This window comes from Macaca nemestrina, chromosome 3 (assembly GCF_043159975.1).
Source record: "Macaca nemestrina isolate mMacNem1 chromosome 3, mMacNem.hap1, whole genome shotgun sequence".
NCBI classification, from domain to species: domain Eukaryota; kingdom Metazoa; phylum Chordata; class Mammalia; order Primates; family Cercopithecidae; genus Macaca; species Macaca nemestrina.
In genome coordinates, this window is record NC_092127.1 from 16,206,518 (window position 1) to 16,222,172 (window position 15,655).

General features: G+C 39.0%; 1 long non-coding RNA gene across 2 annotated transcripts in view; it reads right to left on the reverse strand.

Moving 5' to 3' along the window:
* Window positions 1–4,891: 4,891 nt before the first annotated feature.
* The window catches only part of LOC105466758 (uncharacterized), a 58,034-nt gene continuing 47,270 nt past the window's right edge, over window positions 4,892–15,655 (reverse strand). For both annotated transcript variants that reach the window (XR_003014653.2, XR_003014652.2), the window contains one exon: window positions 4,892–10,742. This is a non-coding gene — a long non-coding RNA (uncharacterized lncRNA). The remainder of the gene's footprint in view (window positions 10,743–15,655) is intronic.

The window sequence follows — 15,655 nt, forward strand, 5'->3', positions numbered from 1 at the left end:
TTTCTAATGCAAGTGCCTTTTTTGAAAATGTGAGAAAAGTCAGAAATTACTAAACTTGCCCTCAACGTTCTTCTCTTAAGCTAGAAAAGACAAAATTCAAACACTGAATATTGTAGTCTGTAACAAAGAAAATACCACGTGCGAATGTGGAATCGGTTCTCTTTGCTCAAGTGAAAACTAAGTGTTGTTCTAACCAAGTTTTGGACTGGAACTAGAGTATTCTAAAAAAATAAATAAATAATATAAGGTAGGAGTAAGTCCCTTCTTTTATACATTTATTTATTTATTTATTTATTTCATCAACAAATATATGTATATCTGTGTTTGTTGAAGGAGTAAATATATGAATTTATATATATATAGTTTGTCATATATTTGTCATCAAATATATGATGATGATACATTAGCTTGTAATGGTAAGATAGAATTCTTGCACTGTGTTTGTACTTTATTGAAGCAGAAGAAGCAAAGTACAATAAAAACTATACCTTGTGACACTATGTGGCAGTACCTTTCAGGCACTGGGAACACCATAGTGAGAAAACAGACAAAAATATTTCACAAACCTTACATCGTGTAGTGAGAGACAGAAAGTGGACAGAGTAAAAGTTTTAAATATGCAATACATTCGATGACAATAAATAACTTAGTGAAAAATACAATTCAGGATGGGATTAGGAAACATAAGGCCTGGGAGTTACAATTTCATATAAAGTAGCCCAGATAAATCCTCACTGAGGATGTTGACATTTCAGTACAGAGACACTGCATAATAGAGCCCAAAATAGAGTGAAAAGGGGTCCAGACAGAGGGAAGAGCAAGTACAAATGCCCTGAGGTGACAGCATGCCTGATGTGTTGGAGAGTCTACATCAGAAACAGGTTAACTAGTTAGAAGAATACTGTAATAACAATAACCAGGCCTGATGCAGTGGCTCACATCTGTAATCCCAGCATTTTAGGGGAGCTGAGATGGAAGGATCATGTGAGGTCAGGAGTTTAAGACTAGCCTGGGCAACATAGCAAGACCCTATCTCTATGAGAAAAGCTAAAAAAAGATTAGCCAGGCATGGTGAGGCACACCTGTAGTTCTACCTACTTGGAGGCTGAGGCACAAGGATCGTTTGAGCACAGCAGTTCAATGTTACAGTGAGCTATGATTGCACCACTGCACTCCAGCCTTGGCAACACAGCAAGACTCTGTCTCTAAACTTTGTGTGTGTGTGTGTGTGTGTGTGTGTGTGTGTGTGTGTGTGTTGCAATAACCAAGTGAGACATGTAATGGCTTGGACTAAGGTGGTAGTAGTGGAGATTTTCCTACTTCTATTTTTTCCCCAGAATGAATACATCCTACAAAAGACCTGGAAAGAAACAGGACATGGTTTTGAGTATAATCTTGCTGCAATTCAGCAGCCTTTCCTTGGGGTGGGATCTCAGAAATGTTGGGCAGGGAGAACAAGGTCAGAGAGTCACATGCAAATGCAGTATCTCATAGGCATTTCCTCTGGAGTATCAGAAATTCTAGACGGATAATGTTAAGTCTGGGCATGAAAGTGAAAGAGTAGCAGAGGAAAAGATCCATTATAGTCACTACCAGTTTCTGGAGTAAGGTGGATACTTCAGTATAAGTTGCTAAATCTGCCTATTCTCGTGCTTACTTTTTCACCACTTGCTCTAGACTAATTACAGAGCTGATGGATTTGTATGAATTTCCTATGCAAGATAGTGAAATTATAGGAAGGTTGCCTTTGGAAATTGAGACTAGAGAGAAGGATGGGAAATTCTCCATTCTCTGTTTCTTCAGTACAGAGAATTTAGGTTTGCGATACACTAACAAGTACAGAGGGCAGAGGGAGTGTGTCATGGAAAGCTTGGCATACTCCACAGTGCCTACTATAGGTGCCAATAATTATTTGCTCTATCAAATTTAATTGAATTACACAGCAAGTTCTATTTATTTCTAGATAATGGGAGTATTTCATTCTTACCATTTTTACTCTATCTTATTTATGGTTTTAATAGTCTCTAAAATGATGATATGTTAGCTTATATTGGTAAGATGTGATTTTTTTTGAGAGGGGTCTTGTTCTGTGGCCCAGGCTGGAGTGCAGTGGCACGAACTCAGCTCACTGTAGCCTCTTCCTCCTGAGTTCAAGCAAGTCTCCCTCCTCAGACTCCCAAGTAGCTGAGGTTACAGGGGCGTGCCACCATGCCCAGCTAATTTTTGCATTTTTAGTAGAGATAGGGTTTCACCATGTTGGCCAGGCTGGTCTCCAACTCCTGGCCTCAGGTGATCCAGCCACCTCGGCCTCCCAAAGTGCTGAGATTACATGCATGAGCCATGATGTCTGGCCAGATATGATTATTTTACTGTACTTGTACTTTATTGAAACAGAAGAAGCAAAGTACAATAAAACTATACCTTGTATATAGCCCTCAAATAGTTGGTATGTAAACACTTATAATAGATTTACAAACTTTAAGGTAAAAATAAACAAAATACTGCGGCCACGCGCGGTGGCTCAAGCCTGTAATCCCAGCACTTTGGGAGGCCGAGACGGGCGGACCACGAGGTCAGGAGATCGAGACCATCCTGGCTAACATGGTGAAACCTCGTCTCTACTAAAAAAAAAAAAAAAAAAAAAAAATCTAGCAGGGCGAGGTGGCAGGCACCTGTAGTCCCAGCTACTCGGGAGGCTGAGGCAGGAGAATGGCGTGAACCCGGGAGGCGGAGCTTGCAGTGAGCTGAGATCCGGCCACTGCACTCCAGCCTGGGCGACAGAGTGAGACTCGGTCTCAAAATAAAATAAAATAAAATAAAGTAAACAAAATACTATACAAGCAAGGTCAAATTATTTTCCAATAGATTAATACATGGCATAACGGTTATACAGTGCCGTGCTCACAATAGATACTCAAATATTTGACAATTGATTAAATGGTGTTCTCATAGACTCCCGCATTAAAACTTTCATGGATAGTTCATCCACACTAACAAGAACCTGGATGTTTATACAACTGTGTAATTCAACTGCAGTCACGGAGAAAAATCCCTTTCTGAGAAGAAACACCCATTTGCCAGGATCTCTGTGGAAAAAGCAGAAAGCTGAGTTTAGGCGCTCTGATGTCATTCTCTATTTTTATAAGTAAGAAAGTTGTGATGCAGAGAGCCATTTAAGGAAACTAATTTGAGAAGCACAGTAGGAGAGGTGGACTGAGGCCAAGTGTAATAATGTGTGCTGTGCAGGAGAGGTATGGCATGATTTCAAATGGGCGGGTGACAAGGTCAGGCTGCAGAGCCATCACTTTGGTGGTACAGGATGGCCCCATCACTCCAGTCACATGTGTCAGCAAGTCGCTGGACTCCTTAATCTCATACCCCGTACCTCTGAAAATGGCCTTCCCTCTGAGGGAAATGACCTCCCCTTCTGTGCCCACCAGATGCATCCTTCAAGGGTCACTCCTTTTTGAAGGCTCCCCTACTACCAGTCCATTGTTCTTTTGTGCCCACTCAATAATCATCTGGGACCTAGAGCAAAGACTGCTGGTGTATCTTATTCCTCCACAAGGCCAAGAGTTCTTTAAAAGAAGGGACTGCCTTACTTCTTATATTTTCAATTGTTAATGCCTACCACAAAGCCTGATATACTAGGTACTCAAGAAGTGCTTGTCACTGCATATGGGCACGGTCGTAAAGTGACTAAAATGTTGCCTTCCCAACTCCTTTCTCTGCATCACATACACCTGGATGTTGCCTCCTCACTGCATCTTTGGTTTCCTTTAGAATTCCCAAACTCTTTTTAATACACGAATAAAAGTTCTATATATTTATGGTGTTCAATTCCATGTTTTGAAATATGTATATGTTGTGAAATGGTTCAATCAAACTAATTAATATACATGTTACTTCACATATTTATCTATGGTGAAAACACTTAAAAACTCCTAGGAATTTTCAAATACACAATACATTATTATTACCTGTGGTCCCCACCTGGTAAATAGATCTCTTGAATTCTTTCTGACTAACTGAAATGTCTCTTTTGACCAACAACCCTGTTTCTCCCCACCCTCACAGGCCCCTGGCAACCACCACTTCAACTCTCTGCCACTGTGGGTTCAACTTTTTGGATTTCACATATCAGTGGGATCATGCAGTATTTTTCTCTCCATGCCTGGCTTATTTCACCTAACTTAAGGGCCTCCACATTCATCCATGTTGCTGCAAACGACAGCAATATGTTATGGCTGAATAGTATTCCACTGCGTATGTGGATGAACACTAAGACTGATTCCATATCTTGTTTATTCTGAGTCCTCATTTCAGTGCCATACTGAAGCTTGGCCTCCAAACATTTCAAGGTCTAAAGCTTCCCCCTTCCTCTGCTCCTTAAGACCTGCTCTTTCGCTGTCAAGGTACTCAAGCTGATCACTGGCTCAACTAGCTCATGTTGAATCGCCACATGACACAATTTCTCTTTTGGAAGATAGTTCCTAAAATCCTCAGGGAAAAATAGCTAATGGTTGAATTTCAGACACCATGTTTTAATGGCAGGGGCAGGAAAAGGAGGCATTTCTCTGTTATGGGTGCAGCCAGTGATCCCTAAAAATATTATTCTGAAAGCAGCTGTTATACCAGCCACATGTGGACATATATGAATGGAATAAAAAAATTTTCATTCACAAAAACCTGGTTATTTCAGCACTGTTTCAGCACTTTTAAATGTACATATGAGGTTTTCCTTTTTCAAAATGACTGTAAATTGATTGATCTGTGTGTGTGATTGAAATATTTTTCACATTCAAAGAAAAAAAATCAGATACACACATTGACTTGGATGAATGTCCAAAACATAAGAAGCAAAAAAAAGGAAAAGTCACAGAAGAATATATCCAGTATGATTTCATTTATTTAAAGTTCAAAAACAATCAAAATAAAACTGTGTATGTTTTATGGATACATTCACAGCTGGCTAAACTATATAAGAAAGTAAAGACATGATTAGCACAAAATTCAAGCAAATAGCTACCTCCATGACAGAGGCAGGGGCAGAAGGAAGGCTTGCCTTCTGTAACAGAGTAATATATTATTTTTTTCAGCTAAGCAGTGGGTATTCACTATGTTATTATCATTTAAACTGTACATATGTCCTCTTTCAAATGTATGACACCTTTCATAACAACAAAAGAAAATTGTGCACTATTTAAAAAAACTTACACAAAGAAAAGAACAATCACTTAAAACCCACCACCCATAGTTAACTATTAACAACTTTAAAGACATAGTTTTTTATACACATGTGGACACACACACACACACACACAAAATTTTACATGTGTATAGGATCATATATAATAAATACTGTTGCAGCCTGCTTTTTATTCAATAGTACACAAATGCATTGTATTGAGATGAACCCCAGGGCAAATACGTGAGAAAAAACATCAGAACCTTGATAAGAACTCAATTCACACAAAAAGAAATGTTCTCATCTAACGTGATTAAGTGCATTTTCCTCAGACCTCCAGAATTTATAAAAAAGAATTGTATATGTCCCAAACAAATTTTCAGAAAGTGCCACAAAAAACTAACCTTTCCTTAGGAAGTAATCTTCACCATATAACATCTCTTTAATCTATGGTCAAAGGCAGAGGTTTTTCACTTGTACGTTAAATTCTTCTTTACTATGGAACAAATGTGCCAAGAACTATATTCATCATTTTCAACACAGACAAAAAAACAACTGTGTTACATCAGAGCTCATAAAAATGGAAAATGAAGAAGTCGTTTTCTCCCTTCTGACATGCATAAGACCTACACAGATACAGCATGTAAATTCTGTTCTCTTAATAACAGAACTCTTTCCATCTAAGACCTTAAATCATGTCTCAGACATGGCGATGCTTATGAATCCTAATTGCCTGTTACTACTATATTAGTAAACTATTTTTTAGCTGACACACTTTCTGGACCAAATTGTTCTCTTGAACAAACTGCTTGCAAACCAGAGCCTCAGTAAATATTTCCTATGAACTTGAATTTTTCAATGCAGCAAGCCGCAACTGGTAATCATACACTTCACACTCATGGCTTTCTATAAATGTTTGAGTTTAAAATAATAAATGCTTTAAAAAATACCTCCACTTTGATAGGAAAACCCTGTTCACCTCACAGCTCATTCCCACTTTTTAGTAATTTTTCTCTCATCAAGTTGACTCAAATTGAAAACATATCTCCAAGAACTGAGCCACATAACAGCCTAACATAGGTTCCAGAATTGAGGGCAGGGGCCAATGAGCGGGACCTGAGAACTTGTGGAGAAAGGGATTTTTCTTATCAAAACATGATCATGAGCTTGGGAATGTGCTCACAAAATTATTTTGGCTGAAACAATTCCATGCAGTTCCAACCATCCCCCAAACCAAATCATTCTGAAAGATTGTAAGATTTCACACCTACAATTCAAGTCTCTCATTTCCTCCTAAATAAACTAAATTGAATTTCTGTAGCTGTTAAAAGGTATTTTTCCCTTTTTAAGTGAATGCAATGTGTACAGACACTCCCAATTCATTAAACATGTCGCTCACAAAGCAGAGACATTCAGAACAGCAGTAACATGCTGGGCTTCATGAGCGTGGAGGCAAGTGCTGTGGTCAGGATGGATAAAAATGTCTCACTGCAACCAAGACAACTCTGCTGGGGAATTAGAACTGGAATCACCTAAGGAGTTCGAGACCAGCCTGACCAAGATGGAAGAACCCCACTTCTACTAAAAATACAAAATTAACTGGGCGTAGTGGCACATGCCTGTAATCCCATCTACTCAGGAAGGCTGAGGCAGGAGAATTGCTTGAACCCAGGAGGCGGAGGTTGCGATGAGCCAAGATCATGCCATTGCACTCCAGCCTGGGCAACAAGAGCAAAAGTCCATCTTAAAAAAAAAAAAAAAAAAAATAGACTAAGTCCAAAGGAGCATTATTAACAAATTTTAATGTATTCTCCCAATTATTTACAACATTACCAAAACCAATACATGGAGATGCACCATGTTTGCATGCATATCTGGGGCTTAACCACTTATTAAATAGCACATGTGGCATGAAACAGAGCCATGGCTACAGTGAAGGGGCCTGCACACCTCCTACACTTCACCATAGCCCTGGCCCTGCTGTGAAAGCAGTAACCTGGACAAACAGAAATGGAATGATTTATTTTAATGACAAGTAGCTGTGCTAAAAATGGGAATTTTAAAAGATATCTTGGTATTTTTAAATAGTCCTCTTTCAATTTTTACAACATTAACAGTTCTAGAGCCAGATTCACAAGTCACGCAATTCAACGAGATTTTCCAAAAAAAAGAATTCCTTGCAACAAACCAGCAGGAGGCATAGTCAGTCCCACCTTGACAGGGTGCTATTTCTACAAATTCTATTTTTAAAGTCTTATTGCCTTTCTCCCAGCTAATCAGTACCCGGTAATTGATCTTGAATGTTGTATATACATTTCACTGTATTACAATGTAATGCCTTCCATATTTCCTTGTCAGCTATATTATTTTTTAAATTACCACTCAAATGCAACTCTGATGTCAGGAGGTGACTTCTGTCACGTGAGATACAGTATCTCCCTTCAACAGCCGATCAGAACCTCCCAGCACCTCCTCAGACACACCTTCGTCAGGATCGCATCTATTCTCACATTCCTGCATGGCTCTTTTTCCTTATTTGAAGTTATGCTCATGACTCTGAGTAAAGCAGTCATTACCTCTCCTACCCACAAATAGAATCCATTAAGAGAAAATTTGTTCCAAACTCATCTTCGGGTAGTGAGGAAGACTGGGTAAACCTCCAAAGGTCTAAAGGTTGAATTTCATTTGGAAAAGTCCCCAGAAGTTCAGCTGCTTATCCAGTCCTTATCCAAACTATGAAAGTGGACTAGGGATGTGCTGACAGGGAGGAATTAAAAGTTCCACCAGGCACCAGTGAAACCCAGTTACATAGCCCATTGCTATACACAGCTTCTGAGAAGGAGGGAGGAAAGTGAGAGAAGATGCTGAGGGAGGGCGAGTCAAGAAATCTCATTCTTAGTCTTTCAGGAGCCTCTGAGAAGAAATGTTCATGCTGTATTTCAAACTGGGAAGTCCTATTATCCTTACTGAGGTTGCTCTTGACAAATAGAGAGTTCATTTGTAAATAAGGTTGAGATGCCTTTCCTAAAAATAATTTATTTTCTGACTTGAAGGTCAAAAGCTTTGAAAGGTAGTGAGGCACCATTATTTCCTTAGGGTTTTATTTTTATTTTTTTATGTTGTAGAGACAAGGTCTCGCTATGTTGCCCACCCGGTCTCAAACTCCTGGCCTCAAATGAATTTCCCACCTTGGCCTCTCCAAGCAGTGGGATTACAGGCATGAGCCACTGTGCCTGGAAAAATCCTTGGATTCTTAAAAGGTGATGTTTGGAAATGAAGAAAATTATATTTGGAAAAAGAAATAGACATAGAGGGATTTATTATGGAATTTCAGCCAGGCACGGTGGCTCATGCCTGTAATCCCAGCAGTTTGGGAGGCCAAGGCAGGCAGATCACTTGAGGCCAGGAGTTTGAGAACAGTCTGGCTGACACGGTAAAACTTCATCCTACTAAAGATACAAAATAATTAGCCAGGCATGGTGGTGCTTGTCTGTAATCCCAGCTACTCAGGAGGGTGAGGCATGAGAATCGCTTGAACCTGGGAGGTGGAGGCTGCAATGGCCGAGATCACACCACTGCACTCCAGCCTGAGCGACAAAGCAAGACTCTGTCTCAAACAAAAAAGGAATTCCAAGGATGTCTATCAGATCAGGTACTCACGCTGTGAGGGTATAGGACTGAAATAATTCAGCAATTTAACCACTCACATCAAAGATTCCTTTGATTTTCTCAGTCAATGTGACTGGCATTTTGATCTGAGCTTTAATAAAAATAAAATTACTCGGATCACTTTTTAGTTTAACTAGGTTAATATAGGGAGTTAAAGTATTAAGCCTTAGAATAGTGCCTAGAAGGAGAAGCTTCCTTTAAGAGATCTGCCAACCCACCTCTTCCTCCCCAGAGCCTCATTCAGTCATTCAAGAGAAAAGACAGCTTTTCTATTTTTGAAGCATGGCCATAGAGGAAACAAAATTCTATCCCGTCTTATTGTTAATAACACTCATCAGTGCTGGAAAATTGTTTCTTATGTGTGACCCCAAGGAAAAAATTAAAGAATGCTCTAGGCCATCCCTCACTGGGACTGACATCCTATCTCTGAGGCCTAATCCCACTCAATGGCCTTTCTGGAGTCCAGAACGGGTGTATGAGGCGCTGAAGATAAGCTAAGGCCTTCCATATGTGTCCCGCTCTTCCTGGAAATCATTCTCTCCTAGAAGAAAAAACAAGGCTCTATTTCAATGGGGACATATCTTTTCAAATCTCCCAAAACTTTGAATAAGATTCCCTTAAGTCCAGATCTGGCTATTTTGTTCATGAACAGTACTAAGAAAAAACAAAAAAGAAAGGAGGTTTGATTAAAAGAAAAAGAAACTTACATTTTTATATATGTGATTTTCTAGGAGTTGAATACATTAAACACATCAATATTACCCAGATCCCTTGGGGGAAAAGGAAAACACTCCAAAAGAGGAAAAGTTTTGAACTTTCTTTGAATGTAAAGCACAAAGTCATATAATGCCTACACACATTATGTAATTGCCCACAGATAGTTGGCTAACTTAAAAAAAAAAAAATTGTACAGTTCTAGGTTGTTTGTTTGTTTGTTTGTGACGGAGTCTCGCTCTGTTGCCAGGCTGGAGTCCAGTAGTGCAATCTCATCTCACTGCAACCTCGGACTCCCAGGTTCAAGCAATTCCCCTGCCTCAGCCTCCGGAGTAACTGGGACTATAGGCGCGCACTACCATGCCCCGCTAATTTTTTGTATTTTAGTAGAGACGGGGTTTCACCACGTTGGCCAAGATGGTCTAGATCTCCTGACTTTGTGATCTGCCCGCCTTGGCCTCCCAAAGTGCTGGGATTACAGGCGTGAGCAACCACGCCCAGCCAGTTCTAGGGGTTTTTTAAAGATGTGTTGAGTATGTGGGATTCTGTTTTGCTAGGATAATACTTGTGAGTATTAGATCTCATTCTGATAGAAAACCAGGTATCCAGAAATAAAGGGGGAAGAGAACGGAAGCCAAAGGGAAAGGGAAAGGGAGAGAGGGGATGGGAGGGGAGGGAAGAGGGAAACCAGGTATCTGGAAAGTCACAATTTTTCCTGGAGCATCTAGGATACAGCTATGTGTAGGTGATGGGAAATTAGGGGTTTTTTGGACACTCACATTACAATTCTTATTATCCTTTCTCCCTTAGAATTACAGATTCATAAAATCCCTAGAATTCATCTGGAAGGGAAGAAGAGAGTATGAAAGAACAGAAGAGTATAATGTTCAACATGGAGGGAAAAAAATAACAATACATATTTCAGAAATAGGAGCAGCTTCAGTGCACGCAGTGTCATGGCAGCCACTCCATGGGAGGAAGGGGATCCTCTGCCAACCTTGTCAGCCACTCCAACTAAGTAGCTGCTGCACCTGGTGTGTTGCTGCTGTCTTTCTAAGGATTCAAGAACATGGGCTCTGGAGTCAAATGGCCTGCGTTTACATTCCAGCTCCATTCATAGCCTGCATGACCTTTAGCACATGCCTTGGCTTCTCTGCCTCAATTTCCCCATCTGTAAAATAGAAATAAATATAACATCAATCTCATAAAATTGTTGAGAAGATTAAATTACATAAAGCATAGAAAACATATCATAGTGAATGAGAGAGAGTAAGTATCCAATAAATGTAGGCTAATATTGCATTTCTTTTCATTTCTACAATAGCCCTATGAAGTAATGATCATCCTCTTCATTTACAGAAGAGGACCCAGAGTTAAGGAGGCCACATCACCCTCCTAGTTTCACTCCACTAGTTTGAATTCCATATAGTACCTGAGTCCCAGAAATATCTGGCTCCAAATTAATGCCCTTTCCCCTGTACCACACTGTTTCTCCACACTTCCAGGGCACTCAATGAGAAAAATGTTGACTTAACATAGTGCAAATGGTCAATCAATAGTATTTGGTTGAAGGCCAGGGCAGTGGTTCACTCCTGCCATCCCAGCACTTGGGTTAGTGAATCCCTTGAACCCAGAAGTTCAAGACCAGCTTAGGCAACATGGCGGAACCCTGTGTCTACAAAATTACAAAAAAAATTAGCCAGGCATAGTGGCACGTGCCTATGGTCCCAGCTAGTCAGGAGGCTGAGGTGGGAGGATCACTTGAGCTCAGGAGGTAGAGGCTGCAGTAAGCCTGATCACACCACTGCATTCCAGCCTGGGCAACAGAGTGAGGCCTTTTCTCAAAAAAAAAAAATTATTTTAATAGTGTTTCAATGAATAGCTATCATTCTACATGTCCAAAAGAACGGATACTCTTCCCAGAATATACAACTTAATACTAGATGGTAACATTCTTGGACTATGTACAGTCAATCCTAAGCATTCAATGTCTCCATTAAAGACATTTGTCTTTACAATTTGTGTATAATCTCACTAAAGTAGTAGTTCTTAAATTTTATTGAGTCTTGGACCCCTTGGTGAATCAGATCGAAGAAAAGGACACTTTCCCCAGGCAGAAAAAAAATGCACATATACATACTCCCAAAATATGTATACAATTTCAGTGGGTACAGAGACTTGAGAGGTTCATGCAATCCAGGTGAGCAATCCCCCACTCTAATGAGCCTGGAGATCTGGAATGTTGTTCCATTTACAAAGATGCCTTTTCTATATGGCTATTATCACCCTGCTTGGTCTCTGCTTTGTTTCTTTTTGATTTTTCTCTTCTTTCCTGTTCTCTTTCCTTTTACCTCTCTTATTATTCCTTTCTCAACTCTCCACCCCCTCCTACCTTGGCAATCAGACGGGGCCACTATTGGAATCTCCTCTCCCTTCCCCTTCCTCCTCTCTCTGTATCCTTCCTGCCCAGCTGATTCCGGAGAGGAATCCGATAACTTATCAATAGGCATAGGTTGCTCCATAGGAATTTTGGCCAGCATGGGAAACAGTCTTTCTTTGAAGGATAGCAGATCAGAACTTCTGGCTCCATTAAGAAGTAATTTCTCCTAATTCTTCAGTAAATGCAACCACTTTCCATTAAATATGTGCAGATTCACTATATCTTGTTTTCAAGGAAACAGATTTGCTAAGTTAACAATTCTGGTATAGATATCTGTGAACTCATTTGTTCTTTTGTATCTGTGACTTTGTTTATGGTACCCATCAGCTTAGTAGTTAAGTACTCAGAAACACATATATTGGACACATAAAGCCTCATATAAGAAACTCATGCATTAAAATGTATCTGTCTCCATTAGGTTTCTTGTTTGCCTACAATATGCAAGTGAATTGCATTTATATCTGTTTTTAAAAAATAAGCTTTTAAAACCTCATAATGCAATCATTTGGAATACTTGGCCTACTATTATAATTATATATCTATAACTGCCTAGAGTTGCCTAATATTGAAATGTGGTTAAGCAATTGTAAGAATGAAAAGCTTCAAGCTGAAATGAAATGTAAAATCATGAACTACAATATTGAAATGAAATCTTGTTTAAAAGATTTGTCTTAGAGTTTGACTTTTGAGGCGTTTTGTACCTCTAGAATAGTCCATCATCAAGAAATCTGAAAAGTCAATATTTTCATTTCCTAGCAAATCAAAACGTTTTGTCTAAGCCCAATAATTTTCTTTAAGGATGCTTTCTAAGAGAATGGCCCTTTGTTTTTTTCATATGAAAGTTTCTGCAAAAACCAACTAAGATATGATGACCGTGTTTTTAATAAAGTAAATTCACAACCATAAATATGCCTTAGATTATTAATGGGACATTTTGTAAACTGCCAGGCAAATGAAACTAAAGGAGAGAGACAAATGCTTTATATATGAGCATTACATATTTACTTCACAGTTTTTAAACTATTTCATAGTAACTTCATCAGCATTTCCACTTACTATAATGATCATTTAAGATTTTGTTATGGTGAAGCCATTCACTGAATTGAAACACTATTTTTGTAATTTGGAAAGAAAAACTGTATAAAATGAATAGCACTGGCAAATGTTTCTAATCATTTCCTTAAAATACTAAACCACCAAACAATCTTTTTATTTACTACATTTTGCTTAAGTGCATAAATCAAAGGACAATAACAAGCCTAATGTCAAAGAAACTTTTTGACACTTCATACATTTGAGCAAGTTTAGCCGATAAACAGTTTAGATGAAGTTATGGTTTGAAATATGTTTCCCAAGAGGACTGTGGTTCATAAATTGCTATCAGGCTACCTCTGTCATTATTGATTTGAGAGGTACTCAAGGTACCCCAGCTATTAACTAAGGCTAGCATTACCTGACCTGCTTTTTAGAGAATGATATTTGGTTTTACAAAGACAACTAACTATCCATCCTATAAGAAACATGCAGTTTGCTTGTCATCAGGCACGTAATATATTGCATTCTATTTGAAATGTTGACCAACAATTAAAAGAGGAGGCAACATAATCTTAGACAGGCTTCCAACCATCTTCATAATCCTAAAAAAAATTAAATCAGTTCCTTTATATAACAACTATACTGGGAAAAGCTAGAAGAATGACAGCGTTTTTTTAAATGCATCAAACAATAGAAATTTGCATCTCAGCAGTTTGCAATTATATGATTATTTATTACACCTGTGCTCTTAAGTATTCCTTGCAGATATGTGTTTTTGATAAGCTTATTAAAAATACATGCACAGGCAAATAAAATAATAGTGGCATAATGTGTGTGTGTTTATTTCTTTACCTGCCTGCAAAAACTAGCTTGCCAGTGCTCCTCATTGAGAGTTGAGTATGGAACAGTTTACTCTCCAACCCTGCACCATGCCCTCTGCCTTGTGGATTTGGGAAATGTCAGGAAAGATCAGAGCAAGGATCCTGCTACTTTTTTATTCAGATCCTCTGGTCTTAACCTTCAAGGAAACATTTAAAAGTTAGTTACGACTCGATCGTTCTGCATTAAGTTTGTCATCAGTGACCCCGCTTTACAAAAGCACAGAACCGAAGAGTTTCAGGAACAGACTTGATGAGTGTCATCAACAGCTAGAGATGTGATAAATTTATGAATTTTATCAGCCTTGCTTTTAAAAGTCCTGGTAAATTAAACAGTCAGAGGTGGAGGTTTCCTGCGAGCCTTCTTAATCATGTGAGTGGCTGCGTGGCAGCATGTTCCAGGAGAGCTACACAAGTAAAAACTCGACCACATCACTTTCACACAAAGAAATCTGCCAAACATAAAGGAAATGTTTGGTATTCTTATTTTAAAAACAAAACAAAACAAAAAACTATCTCCCTGGAACCTATGATTTGAAGCCCTTTGGATAACTCATTCAAGGAAATATCGCTGGAGCTACTGTCTGCTACACTTTCGGTAAACTTTCTTAATGTTTCCATAGTAACCCTTGCTAATTTTGCACAACCATCTATTCAGCTATCTGAACAAGAAAATGGGTTTTGCCAAAGCTAACTTAAATTCACCTCAGCTATGACCTTTGTCTAGCATGGCTTAGGAGTCAGAAGTCCTAAGAAGAGCAAAGATCATCTTTCTCATTCATAATTTACAGTGCTACATGGCACAGAACTTGTAGAAACAGAGCAGATGCTGGTGAGCAATTAACAGGCTCTCCCCATCACGATCAGCGGCTTCACTCGCCCACCCTTTGCATCCCAAAGTAAAAACAAAACTAGTTTCTTTTTAACCCATTTTAAATATGAAATACCAGGCCTTTTCCATAGTTTGTTGTTATTGCTAATTAAAACAGATTCTCTAATTCCAAAATATCTTTTTTTTTTTTTAGGTTATAAACCATAGAACTCCTCTTTCCTAAGGACCTTGGGAAACTTCCACAGAATTGGTTTACTCCTCTAAAAAGTATCTAAAAATGCACAGGGCATTTTACTCTGATAAAACACTTCTGACACATAACTATTAACCTCTGAGCAAAGGGTCTCCATCTACTTTTTCTCTTGACCTTGTTTCCCACAATCCTTTGCGGTAGTTCTGGCCTCACTTCAAAGACAGCTGGCCAGGAGGGGCTGCACTTACTCTATTTCCTTCTTCCTCCCCCACTTCTTCCCTTTGTCTCTAATTTTCTTCTTTTTTTTCTTCACTTTCCTCTTACAACTTTCTTGCTTTTGGTAGAAAAATGTCTAATCTCTCTATCTTCCCACAGCTTTAACAATCTGCTTGACCATGCGTCTCGCTCTTTTCTTTCCTTTCTTGGAGGGAAGGTCCAGCGCTGGCCTGTGGGGATTTAAAAATGACAAACTTGGTCTCAGCTTTGGAGCTATCTCAATTTTCACTTGGAATGATAATATTTTTGACAAATTAAAGAAAAGTTAACCTCAAAATACTAGGTAAGTTAGGTCATTATACCCAAAACACAGGTTCTTTGGATGAAAAAAAGAAAGAGCTAGAAAGCTGTCCCTCCGCTATGGAAGGTAACAGGCCTACCGAGGCTACGGGATTTGTTCAGAGCCACAAGGCTGTTTGTGACACGGGCA